Genomic DNA, 6,555 nt, shown 5'->3' with positions numbered 1-6,555 from the left:
TATAATAATAAAATAATTTTTTAATTTTTTATATATTTAATACATCGAAATTGTAATAATAATAAAGAAAAATAACTTAATTTCATACTATCAAATATGTGGCATACTCTTTGTCGTGTTCTATAAAGTATTCATACTTTGTGGGAATGGATCCTCTCAATTGTTAAAAAAATTGAGAGTGTAAAGTACTAAAGTGTGATCTTTTATCTTTCGTTGTTTTTTCTCTCATATTTATTCTTGGTCCAACTTATAAAATTAATGATGAGAGACCACACTTTACTCCCTCAATTGTAAAAAAAAATTGAGAGGATCATTCCCAGACTTTGTTGAGTTGATGCGTCTCTACGTCAAATATATTATTTTTCATTCGATAAGTGTGTCTTTTGTATTTGACTGTCTTTATAAAAAGTAAAAATTTTTTTACAAACATGCTTAGATATATCTAAATAGATAATGTGTTAACTGTTATATCGAAAAATAATATTTTCGATCAAGATGTTATTGAATTCTTTGACAAGTCAATGTTCGAAGAGTTAAGACTTCGATCATTACCAAGTACCAAAATAATATTTCGATCAACCTCCAAATACATGTTACAATTAACTTTGGATTGGAGTCAATTAGGTACTCTATTATGTACTCTCTATTAGTCGATTGACTTAAGTGTGGAAATCGAAGCGGCAGACTTGACGGAGGTCAACTATGTTGAAGAAGAGGTCAGCAATGTAATTTGTTAGTTGAAAAAGATAAACAAGTTGTGAACTTTGAAGTCGAGAATAACGGTATTGGATTCCTTGAAGATAGTCAATCAATGAAGAAGAGGATTCTGATCGATTAGGACTCATCGAGAGAGAGTGAAGCAATCAAAGAAAGTTACTAAGTGAAGATAGTTGGCGGAAGCTACAAACTCAAAGAGCGGGAACCGTTTATATTTGAATTTGATTGGTCAAGGACTTCTATAAATGAGTGAAAGCTCGAAGGAACAAAGGTTGGAATCTTTTCAGAGAAAACGCTCACACTCACTCACATTTGAAGGGTTCCTTCCATGTCTTTATTTTTCATTTAAATTTTCTGCAACTTTCTTTTCATGCAATTTATCTTCCTTGCAATGTCTTTTCCTTTCCTTTAAATTCAGCAACTTTTACCCTTTTTAGTCTTTACCTTTTAATTTTCCATTTATTTTTCCAAACACTTTTTCTTTCTATAATTTGATTTTCCTTTTATTCAAGCCATTTAAGTTTTATTGCTCATTTCAAATTTCTGCAAAGTTTAGTTCTTTCTTCTTCGTCATTGTCAAAGGCATAGATTTTGATGCAAATAAAACTAGTGCCCGCAAAAGAGGAGTAGGTTTCGCTCCCAGACCATTAGAATCGAACCACCATTGATTTGCTAAAAATTGACAAAACAAATTGGCACGACCAGTGGGACAGTTTTAAAATTTAATTGTATCAAAATTTGTTGTTTTCAACTATTGTATTATGCATGCAGTGTTGATATTTGGTGCATGCGATTAACAAGTGGTAGAATAATTACCATGTCTGACAAAGTTTTAAATGAAAATGCAGAAATAAGTAATAATGCCCCAATAATTGCTACACAAATTTCTGTAAATTTGATTCCACATGCAGAGTATAATTCTGAGGAGAATATTGCAGTTATTAATGCAAGTGTTGATGGTAGTGGACAAAATCCACGCCCTAGGATCACCCCAGTGCAGAATCAACCGCAAATAACTACAAGTTGGCCTTCATTTGGCCTTCCTCCTGGCTGTACGCCTTCGATGAGCAATTACACATTTTCAGTCAGATATGGAAATGTGTCAGGTACGGTTTCTAACCAACTTTCTTTTTCATATCCTGACGTTAGTCATTATCAAATGGGATCTTCGTCGAATATTTCAGGATTGATGGTTGAATTTCGACAATATATTGATGAAAATCATCATGATTTAGTCAATATGTTGACTCAGCAGATGACTACTATTTTGAATCCTATCCTGGCTGACAATGAGTCAAAATATGATCGACTGGTTAAACAAGTCGAGAGAATTGCCTGAATTGTTGATTATGATGAGGGACAACCTATTCCCCAAGATTTGGTAGTAGACCAGGAGAACATAGGATATAATGAGGAGAATGTATTTAACAATCCTGAAAGGGAAGAAAATAACCCTTTTTCTCGTTTGACGAGATCAAAATGCTGGTGAAGTTTTGAATAGACTTCACACACAACGTGGATATCATTACTAAGTGACAAGGATTTTCGAGGATGTTCTCAATGGAATGGGTATCAACGTGAATCTAATTCATCGACCATATTTTGTTTCTGCTTTTTCTTCTGCAGTGCAAATGACAGAAGTGCCAATGGGTGTAAATAATTTCAAAATAATTACAAAATTTGCAGGAGAAGCTGGAGAGTCAACTGTCGAGCATATAGCTTGCTATATGGTCGAATTAGGAGATTTGGCAAATAATGAAAACTTGAGAATGGATTTTTTCTACTTCATTAACAAAAAATGCTTTCACTTGGTTTTCAAATTTGAGACCCAGTTCGATTTTAAAGTGGGCACAATTGGAAAATGCTTTTTATGCTCAATTTTATAGGGCAAAATTGAATGTCTCGTTGACAGATTTGCTTGCAATAGAACGAGATGATGGAGAATCGATAGATGACTATATAATTCGATTAAAAAATACTCGAAATCGATGTTATGTGTCGGTCCCTGAAAGCGAGAACGTCAAAATAGCCATCAAAGGTCTTGGCTTGTATATGCGTCAAAAATTACTCAATATGCATATTCCTGATTTAGCCTATTTGGCTGAGAGAGTTCGACAAGTTGAAAAGATAAAAGAAGAAAAGAAGAAAGAAAGAGAAATGGTTGAATATGAGTTTGTCGAAAACAATATTCAATGATGATAAGTATTTTTGCTTTTGTCCATCTAGCAAAAAAAATCATCAAAAATAATATTTTCGACAAGTTATTGTTGAATTTTTCGACAAGCCAATTTTCGACAAATTCAAACTTTATCAAGTTACAGGTGCATATTGGAACACTTTGGAAGGAGTTGCGTACTCTATTAAGGTATGTACAAGTATGTCTGTAAAAAGAAGTTCTTGAGAAGCGGTTATTGGTAGTTGTTAGATATAACTGTGGAAAAGAGAACAAATCTTTATTCAACTTTGAAACTCTATAAAGTTGATCAAATTTTAGAAAAGAAAAAGCTTCTCTGTTCACTTTGAAAATTGTGAAGTTGAAAATTTAAAAAAAAAATTTCTTAATTATGATATTTTCGAATCATCAAATATGACAACTCTCTTACCACAATTAACCAAGAAGGAAAAGGAAAATTACCATGATTTGGGTAATATGTTGTCATAAAAAAATTCGATGAGGTATCGAAAATAAATATGGTTGAAAATATTCAACAAAATGTCGAAGATCTAATAGTTCGACAAACATCCATTTTGCCTCAAGAGGTCGAAAATAAATATTTGGGGGCATTTCTTATATCAAAGATAATGTTTCTTCGATAAATTGAAAAAAAAATTCTTTGACTCTTCAAGAATGGCATGATACTTCACTAATATTTTGTCATGTACTACGTGAAAATATTTGTGAAAATTTGTACAAGATATGAAATTGATCAAATAATTATTTGGGGCAGTTTCAAATTAATCAAGCCATCGAAAACCAATTTCGACAAAGAAGAGCAAGCTAGACAAAGAGGCAAGATGCCCAGAGGCTCCATCCTCTCAAAGTCCACATGACAATTATTCATCTTAGTTTTGTCGATCCTGACTATTGGGGTTGGATGGATAAAGAATTGGCAAGAGTTTGCTGATCCAAAAATGAGATAATAGCAATAACAACAGGCTCGATATGGTTATTTTGGTCGAGACCATGCTAGAAATTCCAATTTTCAAGGTCGAATTAGTGATAACCAAAGTGGTCGATAGTTGCATCATGTTCCTTCTACTTCGACTGATCAAGGTAAAGCAGCTGAAACTCCATTCCTAAAAATGGATTAACTATGTCGAGAAAAATTTTGAGGAAGAAGATGAAGAAATGACTGGTATCGCCATCGAAAATATTAAATAATAGTAAGTATTTATACTTTCTTCTTTCTAGTCGAAAAATTAAATACTTAGGAGCCATTTGTTATATCGAAAAATAATATTTTCGATCAAGATGTTATTGAATTCTTTGACAAGTCAATGTTCGACAAGTTTAGACTTCGATCATTGCCAAGTGCCAAAATAATATTTCGATCAACCTCCAAATATATGTTACAATTAACTTTGGATTGGAGCCAATTAGGTACTCCGTTATGTACTCTCTATTAGTCGATTGACTTAAGTGTGGAAATCGAAGAGGCAGACTCGAAGAAGGTCAACTATGTCAAAGAAGAGGTTGGCAGTACAATTTGTTAGTCGAAAGATAAACAAGTTGTGAGCTTCAAAGTGGAGAATAACTGTATTGGATTCCTTGAAGATGGTCAATCAATGAAGAAGAGGATTCTGATCGATTAGGACTCATCGAGAGAGAGTGAAGCAATCGAAGAAAGTTACTAAGTGAAGATAGTTGGCGGAAGTTACAGACTCAAAGAGCGGGAACGGTTAAGAAAATTAATTTAATTAATTAATCACGTTGTAAGTATAGATCTAAACCGACAATTAAACCTCAATCAAATTTAATTTGTTTGTCACTTAAGCAAACCTAATAAAAATCAACCGAAGTATTTAAACCTCGGGTCGTCTCTCAAGGAATTGCAGGGAAGTGTACTTATAATTGGTTATGAAAAAGTATATTTTTGGAGTTTTTGTAATAATAAATGAGAATGTGAAATGGCAAGAAAATAAACTAAACTAATAAAACTCTTAGCAAGGGTTGAGAATCGGAATTCCTATCCTCATTGTCATTGCCAATTGTGATGGTAATTGCAAATTGCTCTCACTTAGTTAACCTCTAACAATTGAAGGTAAGTCAAGTGAGCAATTTAACTTGAGTTCACAAGTCCTAATCAAAGACTAGAGTTAGTGAAACTCAAGCCAACTAGTAACTTTCAATCACCAATCAACAAAAGACTTTGACAATTCAAGAGTCTCCAAATTACTCAATCTAAGCTAAGAATACTAAAAATCTAATTTAAAATCCTACCAAACATTTCATCAAACACTTGGAAGGCACAAAGTAAAAACATAGAAAAGTAATAAGAGAAGGTAAAATCTAAACAACCAATTGTAAGGAATCAATAACAACAAATGAAAAAAGAAACAATAAGAAATATGAACCATGAATTGCATTAATGAAAATTAAGAGTAACACATGAGTTCATAAACTAAATTAGCAAAATAAAGGAACCAATAGGAGAAATAGATAACTAAGGTACTAGAATAAGTAAGAGTAGAAGAAAGCTAAACTAAAGCAAAGTAGAATTCTGAAATTGAGAACAACTAAACCTAAAAACCTAAAACCTAGAGAGAGGAGAGAGTATCTCTCTCTAGAAAACTACATTTAAAACCTAAAATTATGAATGAAAGTGTGAATGATTGATTCTCCATCCAGCTCCACTCTGCAGCCTCTAATCTGGATTTTTGGGCCTGAAACTGGGTCCAAAAGAAGCCCAGAAATTGCCCCCAGCGTTTTCTGCTATCTGCAGCATGTGACGCTCTGTCACGCGTACGTGTCATACACGTGTACGCCTCGTTTGTCTCCTGCGCCATTCACGCGTACGCGTCGTCCACGCATACGCGTCGCTGCCAACTTCTCAAAACTTCAATTTCTTGTGTTCCTTCCACTTTTGCATGCTTCATCTCCATCCTCTAAGCCATTCCTACCATATAAACCCTGAAAACACTCAGCAAACTTATTGCGGCATCGAATGGTAATAAGAGAGTATAAAAAATAGCAAATTTAAGGCCAAAGAAGCATGTTTTCAATCATAGCACAAAATTAGGAAGGAAAATGTAAAACATGCAATTTATATGAATAAGTGTGAGAATAGTGGATAAAATCTACTAAATTAAGCACAAGATAAACCCTAAAAATGCGGTTTATCAAGGACTTCTATAAATGGGTGAAAGCTCGAAGGAACAAAGGTTGGAATCTTTTCAGAGAAAACACTCACACTCACTCACATTTGAAGGGTTCATTCCATGTCTTTATTTTTCATTTAAATTTCATGCAACTTTCTTTTCATGCAATTTATCTTTCTTACAATGTCCTTTCCTTTCCTTTAAATTCAGCAACTTTTACCCTTTCTTGTCTTTACCTTTTAATTTGCCATTTATTTTTCCAAACACTTTTTCTTTCTACAATTTGATTTCGCTTTTATTCAAGCCATTTAAGTTTTATTATTCATTTTGAATTTCTGCAAAGCTTGGTTCTTTCTTCTTTGTCATTGTCAAAGACATAGATTTTGATGCAAATAAAACTGGTACCCGCAAAAGAGGAGTATGTTTTGCTCCCAGACCATTAGAATCGAACCACCATTGATTTGCTAAAAATCGACAAAATAAATTGGCACGCCCAGTGGGACAGTTTTAAAATTTAAT

The sequence above is a fragment of the Arachis ipaensis genome, chromosome B03 (genome assembly GCF_000816755.2).
Source record: "Arachis ipaensis cultivar K30076 chromosome B03, Araip1.1, whole genome shotgun sequence".
Classification (NCBI taxonomy): domain Eukaryota; kingdom Viridiplantae; phylum Streptophyta; class Magnoliopsida; order Fabales; family Fabaceae; genus Arachis; species Arachis ipaensis.
The sequence above is the reverse complement of the archived record's forward strand: the minus strand, read 5'-3'. Positions refer to the sequence as shown.